Raw genomic sequence first — 10,838 nt, 5'->3', positions numbered from 1 at the left:
ATGGTGGATAGGGGCGATGTGATACTCGATAAGAGGTCTAAGTCCACCTCTTTTAAACCAGCAGACGAAATAGTCAAATTCCAGGTCCATCCAACGGACCCCACAAAGACGGCCTCCATTGGGGCACAATTAAATCCTGATGTAGAAGCCGCACTACGAGAATTCCTTCGGGAAAATTGGGACATTTTCGCCTGGCACCCTTCAGACATGCCAGGAATCCCACGCAGGCTGGCAGAGCACAGCCTAAATATCCTAAAAGGATTTAAGCCAGTCAAACAGGCTCTTCGGCGATTTTCCGAACCCAAAAGACAGGCAATGGGAGAGGAGCTAGCCAAGCTCTTAGAAGCCGGATTCATCAGAGATATAAAACATCCGGACTGGCTAGCCAACCTGGTAATGGTACCCAAAAAGGACAAATCCTCGCGCCTTTGTGTCGATTTCAAAGACCTTAACAAGGCCTGTCCAAAGGACCCTTTCCCTCTCCCTCGCATCGACCAAATCATCGATGCTACCACATGGCACGATTCATTGTGCTTTCTCGACGCATACTCCGGATACCATCAAATCAAGATGGCGGAAAAAGACCAGGCCGCAACGGCATTCATTACTCCATACAGACCATTCTGCTTCAACACAATGCCCTTCGGACTCCAAAACGCCAGCGCAACATATCAGCGCATGATTCAGACATGTTTGGCTACCCAGATAGGCAAGACGGTAGAGGCATACGTAGACGATGTGTTCGTCAAGACCAAACACGTCGAAACTCTAGTAGACGACTTGAGGGTGACATTCGACAACCTCCGAGCATATAACATTAAGCTCAACCCGGAAAAATGTGTTTTCGGCGTACCAGCCGGAAAGCTCTTGGGCTTCATTGTATCCGGTAGAGGAATTGAAGCAAACCCAGCCAAGATCCGAGCTCTATCACAGTTGGATATCCCAAAAGACCTCAAGCAAATACAAAAACTAACTGGATGCGTGGCGACTCTAAGCCGCTTCATCTCCCGTTTGGGAGAAAAGTCACTGCCCCTTTATCGCCTCCTCCGGCGCACCGAACACTTCGAATGGACGGATGCTGCCGCGGCCGGACTCGAAGAAATTAAGACCGTATAGGCAACAAATCCGGTCCTGGCCGCGCCCAACCTGGGCGAACCTATGTTATTATACATCACGACAACACATCAAGTTGTCAGCGCCGCACTCGTCGTCGAACGAGAAACAGAAGGGCACAAATTCCCTCTTCAAAAACCAGTGTACTACGTATCCACTGTCTTAACTCCATGCAAGTCCCGTTACCCACATTATCAAAAGATAGCGTATGCGGTGTTCATGGCATCCCGGAAGCTGCGACACTACTTTCAAGAGTGTTCCATAACGGTGGCCTCCGAAGTAACTCTCAACGATATTATAAACAATCGCGACGCGACGGGCATGATTGCAAAATGGGCCATTGAGCTCTTACCATTTGACATAACCTACAAACCACGGCGAGCTATAAAGTCGCAAGTTTTGGCTGACTTCATCGTCGAATGGACCGAAGCCGAACTCCCTAAAGAGTACGGCGCATACTCCAATTGGATCATGCATTTCAACGGCTCCAAAATGTTGGCTGGCTTGGGGGCTGGCGTCATCTTGACGTCCCCAACCGGAGACACAGTCCAATACGTGCTTCAAATAATGTACACGGACTCCAACAATGCAGCCGAATACGAGGCCCTTCTACATGGCCTCCGGATGGCAATCTCCATGGGTATTCAACGCCTGGAGGTGCGCGGGGATTCAAACCTTGCAATATCCCAAGTAAATGGAGACTTTGATGCCAAGGATCCGAAAATGGCAGCCTACCGTAACACCATCCTAAAAATGTCAGCCCGGTTCGAAGGACTCGAATTCCACCATGTAGCCCGGGATAATAACCAGGCAGCAGACGTGTTGGCACGCATCGGCGCAAAATGCGACACCGTCCCTCCAAACATCTTCCTGGAGCGGCTCTTTAAGCCATCCGTATTATGGGAACAGGAGTCCGGAAATAACAATCCGGAACCAACTGCATCGCCTAACACAGAACATTCTGACACAATCGGTGGCTCTGCCAATGAAATAACAGATTCAGCCCACGAAATACTGGCAGTAATTGCCTCGTGGACGGAACCAATCCTAGCCTACTTAATTAGGCAGGAACTCCCCGAAGACCAAAATGAGGCCCGCTGCATAGTTCGGCGATCTAAAGCCTACAAGGTCCATGAGGGAGAACTTTATAAGAAAAGCACAACCAGAGTCCTTCAAAGGTGTATCTCCGAAGAGGAAGGGCGAAATCTCCTGGCTGAAATTCACGCCGGACTCGGCGGGCACCACGCCGCCGCCCGGGCCCTTGTAGGCAAGGCCTTCCGTACAGGATTTTATTGGCCGACCGCCCAGGCAGATGCTCAGGACTTAGTCCAACGACGCGTCGGTTGCCAGCTCTTTGCTAATCAGAGCCACATGCCACCCACCGCCCTCAAAACTATACCCATCACTTGGCCGTTCGCGGTCTGGGGGCTTGACATGGTTGGACCCCTTAAAGGGGGAACCCACAAGCACAAATACTTATTGGTCATGGTGGACAAATTCACCAAATGGATAGAGGCCAAGCCGGTTAAAACGGCAGAATCCGGACCTGTGATAGACTTCATATCCGGGGTAGTACACTGTTTTGGCGTCCCCCACAGCATCATCACTGACAATGGCATGAATTTCATGGCCGATGAGGTTAAACTCTGGTGCAAAAACATGGGCATCAAGCTCGACTACGCTTCAGTCTACCACCCTCAAACTAACGGTCAAGTGGAACGAGCAAATGGTCTAATCATGAGCGGCATCAAACCCAGATTAGTGCAGTCCCTCACGGAATCTAACACGCACTGGGTAGAGGATCTCGACTCCGTACTCTGGGGGCTGCGGACCACGCCAAACCGCACAACCGGATTCACACCATTTTTTATGGTATACGGCACTGAGGCAGTTTTGCCCTGCGATATAATTCATGACTCACCTCGCGTGCGCATGTACGAGGAAAGGGAAGCTGAGTTGGATCGGAAGGACAGTTTGGATGCTTTGGAGGAGGAGCGCGACGTGGCAAAATCCCGTTCTGCATTCTATCAACAGCAGGCTTGAAGATATCAAAGCAGAGAAGTACGGGCCAAAACTTACAATGTTGGCGAGCTAGTTCTACGCCCGCCGGACAAGAAAAAGGACAAACTTAAGCCCAAATGGGAAGGTCCCTTCATCATCGACCAAGTCCTTACCGGCGGTGCATACCGTCTACGCAACGCATCTGACAACCGACTCGAGCCAAACCCATGGAACGCAGCCCGTCTCCGAAGATTTTACGCCTAGCGCCGGACTCAGGGTTCGTCTCCTTCCTCCGTCCACCTTTCATTTTTTTCGCTGTCTTTGTTTTCCCTCCTTTTTCCTCCCTCTTTCAATACAAACCCCTTGAGGGCTGATCTGCGCTTTGTTCGCACTCACTCGATGTGCTACTCGCACTCGTTATACCCGGGGGCTTCTTTAACAGAAGCTTATTTCTACGGGCTTCACGCCCAACACATGTGTCATACTTCCGCATGTACCTTTTGATCACCATCATATGCATCGATATGACTTAAGTTTTGGCCAAGCCGGGTTGCCTGGCTCCTGTGCTTACCCCTACGTTCCTGATTGTTCGGCTAGGAGGTAAAGGGAGCACCTCTGCGATTGTTACTGCTGGGTCAGCCGGATGTGTACCTCAGACAGGGTGAAGCCGAAGGCTAGCGTTCTTAAGGGAATATTCGGTCGGTGACCTGAAAGATGATTTATTACTTACTTATTTATCTGCCCCTAGATGCTTTTTCTGCTATTTTCGCAGTCCGGACATGCACTTTAGGGCATGTCTCCCAGGGAAAGGAAACCTTAACGGAACTATTCTCCCTGGAAGATGTTTCTTACTAACCATGTAATATAACATAGCTAGTTGGGCACTTGTCTGATAAAGCAATTATGACCCCTATGCCTTGTCTCCATGCACGCCCCGGTTCTTTTATAACCGTAAGGGTGTTCGGACACACTCCGGACTGTTGGGTCCCGAGGTTGAAGCGAAAAAGTCCGCAAAGACAAATGATCTACAATCCGGCTAGAAGGCATTCTATATGTCATTTTTAAATTACATCGTCAAGCTGACTGATTGTACTCCTCTTCAATCCCATCTAACAGGCTGTCTAATTTATAGTCCTGTTGGGAATATTTCGCGCCCAACTCTACTTGGCCGTACATCAAGCTCACAGGGATCTCCTTCCCATCAGGCCCCACAGGTCCGACCTCGGCCATGTGGTTTGGGTTAGCCTTCGGGTACCGCGTTTTCACCATGGCCCAGGCCTCGCTGGCGCCTTGACGGCAGGCCGATATCTTCCACAGACGGAGACGTCGCCGTACTCCCTGAAGCTTCTCAGCAAGCCCTCCAAGGCCCTCAGGTAAGGAGACGGAAGGCCATAAGGCCTGAATGACGCCGCCCATCGCCTGCCGAACACGTTCGTGTAGTTGCAGCAGCTCGGGAAGAGGATCTCCCGTGGAACCAGGCATCTCCTCAGCCGGACGACCCGTGAGCACACCTACAGACAAATTTCTGTCAATCGACTTCCTCGCCGAACTCTTCTTTTCAAAAGAGTTTGCTCAAGCACTTACTATAAATGCCGCGATGAAGCCGCCGATTCTCCTTTACGGAGTTAGACAGCTGGAACCGAACATCTTTTAGTTCTTCGCCCAACTGGGTGTTGGCATCTTGGAGTTTGTTCCTCTCCTGCTGCACCCTCATAAGCACCCTCTCGCCGGCCTTCAACTGGCGCAGCAGCTGTTGCTTGTCTGGATCTAGTCCGGCACCCTCTGCAATATTATTGTCAGACTATACACACACGCCGCACTTCATAAACTACTTCTCTTTTCAAAATATGAATTACCAGAGGGGGTCTCCGTGGCTCCCCCGGCAACGGCTAGTGCGGCCTCAAGTTGGGCCTTGCATTCTTGAAGCTCCTGGGACAGGTGGGTATTCTTCTTGGTAAGATCCTGCATTACAAATGATCCTTAAATCAGTTAGTTTAACTATTTTAAGTCTCGGGGGCTACTGGCATATATAACTATTAAAATTCCTCACCCGTATGTCTTTTACATACTGCTCCGTGGCTCTGGTTAAACCATCTTGAGCAGCACGGAGGTGCGCGTCTCCCGCATTAAAGGCATTCAATGCCTCTGGGGAGAAACACGCGTCACGAAGAACTGTCCGACGGCGCCTGTGATTCATGGCGCTCTCCACCTCAGACTTGGTGGCGGACAACCTGTCGGCATCCTCCGTTGGAGGAGCATCTGGCTCGCGCCTTGCGCTTGCCTCCCCCTCCGGACCAGGCGTTCGAGCCTGGTTGGCGGAGGCTTGGTTGGCACCCTCTCCGGACTCAGTCCGGCGAGCACTCTTTCTCCTGGAAGAATCATGAGCATTAATATACCTCCCAGGGGTCTTTCCCTTAAAAGACAATGGTGCACCATACCTTTGCGGTGGCGTTTCGATTCGCGCCGCACTCCTCTTCCGCCTGCTAGGCCGCACTGACCTCGTTTGGTTAGTCGCCGCGGGCTCGGCTTCCCACTGTGAAGGCACCTCCTGCGAAGCACCATTGGTACACGGTGGTCAAGAATAAGCATTAAAAAGGTAACAGTGTCAGGACTTCGGTCGTACTCACCTGGGAAGCTGGACATAAACTAGGGTAGTCAGCCGTAATGGCGACTAAAGCATTGTCTATGCTGAGCTGGTGGAACACCCCGTCAATCAAATCCACCTTTATGTCCGGATCCTCTTCGGAGGCCGGATCAAGGGATCTTCCTGGATCCTCGGGTTGTGGAGTTGGGCTTTCTATGCCCTCCACATCCCGGCGCAGTTCCTGCGTCGAAATTATAAAGTAAGAGACTTATCTTTGAAAAGCACGGATCAGATATATAAGCGTCCACTTACCCAGCTCCGAGGGTTATTCATGGAGAATCCATTCAATGGATTCGTGCGGAGGAGGTCCTCCTTCTCCCCCTTGTACAAGCCGGAAGGATCTTCACCAGATCAGCGGTCGACCCCGACCCCGTGCGGCCATGACGGGTGGCGTCATTCTCCCCGTTGAAATCCCACATGGGGTGGCCCCTATATTGGAGCGGCTGCACCCCTCGCATAATGCATGTGGCCATGACTCCAATCATGGTTAATCCGGAATGGGCTAGTAACCGTATCCGGCCCATCAGATAGTGGACGCTCCTGTCATCTTCCTGTTGAGGGCTCCGTGGGCGCCAACTCAGGCGTTTCTTCAGAGGAGCGTTGCTAAACTCCGGGAGGCCGATCCGGACTGGATCCGGCAGCGGGGCATCTTCCATATAGAACCCACTCCGAAGGCCAGTCTTCGGACGCCTTCTTCAGGGTTCTAGATAGATATCCGGTCCCGGCGATGCGCCATATTTTGGCTCCGCCCACTTGATATATCGACCCCTCTAAGAACGGGGTACGAGGCAAAACAACCTCTTCCACAATGCAAAATGGGGCTCGATGCCCAAGAAGGCTACAAAGCCCGCGATGTGCAAAATGGAGGCGGGCGTGAGGTGGTGAAGTTGGAGTCCATAAAACTCCAGGAGCCCCCGGAGAAATAGATGTATAGGAAATCCGAGTCCCCTTATTAAGTAGGGGATAAAGCATACCCGCTCTCCTTTGGAGGGATTGGGGACGCTCTTCGCCTGCTTCCCACCCTTGTAGGTGGCCAGTCCGGCTCGAACCAGTACCATAAAGGCCAGGGGAAGGTATCCCTCTGCTTGGAGCGTCACTAACTCGCTATGCGGGACTGAGCATCTCCTCCAATCTCCTGGCTGAGGACTGGGAGCGCGAGAAGAGGGGCTGCGTCGACTGTCCATGTTGGAATGGATTTTTTGTCAGATGCGCCTCGATGAGTACTTGCGGAAGGAGGATGGTGTGATTTGGATCTGGATCCTCGCCTCTCTCATAGGCAGCTTATTCGCACAGCTAGGGGGTAAAACGTAAGAATACCCTGGCTTTTCGCATTCGTACGACACGTGGAAGAAGGCCATTATTGGACGTAGAAGCCAAGGAGCGCAACATTTATGAAGCAACCGGACACTATCAGGCAAACACATGAAACATGAAGGAGAACCCGCCTTGCAAACGCCGAAGACAACATACGCGTCGGACTCGTCGTCATTGAAGCCTGGTTCGGGGGCTACTGAGGGAGTCCTGGACTAGGGGGTGTCCGGATAGCCGAACTATCATCATCGGCCGGACTCCAAGACAATGAAGATACAAGATTGAAGACTTCGTCCCGTTTCCGGATGGGACTTTCCTTGGCGTGGAAGGCAAGCTTGGCGATACGGATATGTAGATCTCCTACCATTGTAACCGACTCTGTGTAACCCTAGCCCTCTCCGGTGTCTATATAAACCGGATGGCTTTAGTCCGTAGGACGAAGAACAATCATACCATAGGCTAGCTTCTAGGGTTTAGCCTCCTTGATCTCGTGGTAGATCTACTCTTGTAACACACATCATCAATATTAACCAAGCATGACGTAGGGTTTTACCTCCATCAAGAGGGCCCGAACCTGGGTAAAACATCGTGTCCCTTGTCTCCTGTTACCATCCGCCTAGACGCACAGTTCGGGACCCCCTACCCGAGATCCGTCGGTTTTGACACCGACAAACGTCTTCCCAAGGGGAACAAGTGCCCGACCAGTTTCGAGGAGGCGAAGAAAATCGTGTGTCCTCTGGATTTACCGCACGTGAAATACCATGTGTGCATGAACAATTGCATCATTTATCGGGACGAGCACGCGGAGTCTACCATATGTTCGGTGTGCGGCGTCACTCGATACAAGAATAGGAAGAAAGCTCCTCGAAAAGTGGTGTGGTACTTTCTGATCACTCCTCGTCTGCAGCGGTATTTCACGGACCCTAAGGTAGCAAAGCTCATGCGTTGGCACGCGGATAGGGAGGAGAAGAAGCGAGAAGATGACGCAAATGATCCGTAGATAAATAAAAAAGACAAGATGCTGAGTCACCCTAAGGATGGGAGCCAGTGGCAAGCGTTGAACTTCGAACACCCAGAATTTGGGAAGGATCCAAGGAACATCATGCTGGGCACGAGCACCGATGGACTCAATCCGTTTGGCAGCCAGAGAAGCACACATAGCACCTGGCCTGTGTTTGTGTGGATGTACAACCTTTCCCCCTGGTTGTGCATGAAGAGGAAGTACATTCACATGAGTATGCTAATTGAAGGGCGAAAACAACCAGGGAACGGCATCAATCTGTATCTGGGGCTGCTGAAAGAGGAGCTAGACACGCTGTGGAAAACACCAACCAATATGTGGGACGCCGCAGAGAAAGAATATTTCCCTATGAGAGCCGCACTGCTCACGACAGTGCACGACTATCTCGGTTACGGATATCTCGCGGGGCAGGTGGTCCACGGATTTTCTGGATGCGTCAGGTGCATGGATGACACAACGTATCGCCAGCTAGATAGAGATCCTGGGTCTTTGAAAACCATGTTCATGGGACATCGAAGGTGGCTTCGCGACGATGAACCGTGAAGGAAACACAAGGATCTATTCGATGGTGAAACCGAACCCCGAAGACGCCCGCGTACGAGGAGCGGCGAGGAAATAGACCAGCTGTTGAAAAATTGGAAAGATCCCACTGCCGGGAAAGAAGCAAAAGGCGCCAGAGCCGGGAAAGAAGCAAAAGGCGCCAGAGCCGCTGCTGAAGGTATGGAAAACGAGGTCTATTTTCTGGGACTTGCCGTACTGGAAGATCCACCGTGTGCCTCACAGCCTTGATGTCATGCATATCACGAAGAACGTGTGCGAGAGTCTGCTTGGTACCCTGCTCAACATGCCAGAGAGGACCAAAGATGGGCCGAAAGCAAGGGCAGACTTGAAATCAATGGGCATCAGGGAGGAGCTTCACGCTAATGATGATGATGATGATGAGGCGAAGCAGGACACGGAAAGTCGTTGCAAAGGCAAAAAGGCCAAGAAGACCGGAAATGAGTACCCTCCCGCGTGCTTCACTCTAAGTCGGGAGGAGATCGATCAGTTTTTCACCTGCCTCATAGGAGTAAAACTTCCTTACGGTTACGCGGGGAAGATAAGCAGATACCTAGACACAACGAAGCAGAAGTTCAGCGGGATGAAGTCTCACGACTGTCACGTGCTGATGATGCAGATACTTCCAGTTGCAATCCGTGGGATCATGGACGCGCACGTCTGTGAAACGCTATTTGGCCTATGCAACTTTTTCGACGTCATCTCTCGGAAGTCGGTTGGCGTGAGGCAACTCAGAAGGCTACATGAAGAGATCGTGGTGATACTATGCGAGCTTGAGATGTACTTCCCGCCCGCATTCTTCGACGTTATGGTGCATGTGCTGGTCCATATCATGGAGGATATCATCCAACTCGGGCCGACGTTCTTGCACAGCATGATGCCGTTCGAAAGGATGAATGGTGTCATCAAAGGACACGTTCGCAACATGTCACGCCCAGAGGGAGGCATAGCCAGGGGCTTTCTGACCGAAGAGTGCATCTCCTACTGCACGAATTATCTAGGCATCGAGAACCCCGTTGGTCTGCCTGTCAATAAGCACCTCGGCAGGCTCGCTGGATAGGGTCACCGTGAGGGTCGCCGCGAAATGCATGTCGACTTCGAGGGTCGACTCGCCGACTTTGAAAGAGCAAACCTAGTCGCGCTACAACAAATAGATGTGGTCGATCCTTGGGTGGTAGAGCACAAAAACTTTATTGAGAAGACGTACAATGACCGAGGCCAACAGAGGACGGACGGAGATATAATCAAAGAGCACAACTCATGTTTCACGCGTTGGTTCAAGCAAAAGCTTCTGTCGTACCCTTTACATGAGGATTCTTCCGCGGAAGAACAACTCATATTCGCCTTGTCACAGGGCGCCGAGCACAACCCGATGATGTCTGAGGCGTACGATATCAACTGCTGCACATTCTACACCGAGGGAAAGGACATGAAGAGCGATGGTTATCAGAACTCCGGGGTAACGATGGAATCCTACATCGGTAACTACAAGGAGAGATACTACAGAAGGATCGAGGAGATCTGGGAGCTGAGCTACGCTGGAGAGAAGGTCCCGATGTTCTGTGTCAGATGGGCCAAGAGCGTCGTAAAAGAAGACCGGTATCTCACCACCATGGTTATGCCCGAAGCCAAATCCAAGACCGCAGGCGCAAACGTCACCGCGTAAAATGAGCCATGGGTACTGGCTTCCCAAGTGGACCAATGCTTCTTCATTACCGACCCGCCAAAGCCCAGTCGTGTTGTCGTGAGGAGAGGCAAAAGGAATATCGTTGGAATGGATGGAGTCGCCAATGAGCAAGACTTCACAAGTACGGCGGCCCGAAGATGGAACATGACGACAATGATGAAGTATCAGCATACACCACAAGAAGAAGCAGGACAACCCTACCTAAAGGACGTCCGTTCAAGAGAAGAACTCCATTTACGAAAAATAAGGGCAAGAATATTGTGAACAGATAACTAGCTAAGATCGATTGTATTTAAATTGTAGCCTTCATTTCTCGATTGTATTTCATGGGCACTTTTTGAACTCATGAATGTTTTTAAATTTCATGGACACTCGATCTCGATGCCCCTCCATCTCGATCGCTATCCCACCTCGCCAGATCCGGTCCCCCTCGCCGTCGAGCACCCCCCGCACCCTCTCCCCCGCTCCACTGGCCGCCGCCGCCGACCCCCCGCACCCTCCCC

Source organism: Triticum dicoccoides, chromosome 6B (assembly GCF_002162155.2).
Source record: "Triticum dicoccoides isolate Atlit2015 ecotype Zavitan chromosome 6B, WEW_v2.0, whole genome shotgun sequence".
Taxonomy (NCBI): Eukaryota; Viridiplantae; Streptophyta; class Magnoliopsida; order Poales; family Poaceae; genus Triticum; species Triticum dicoccoides.
This window is presented reverse-complemented; position numbering follows the sequence as displayed.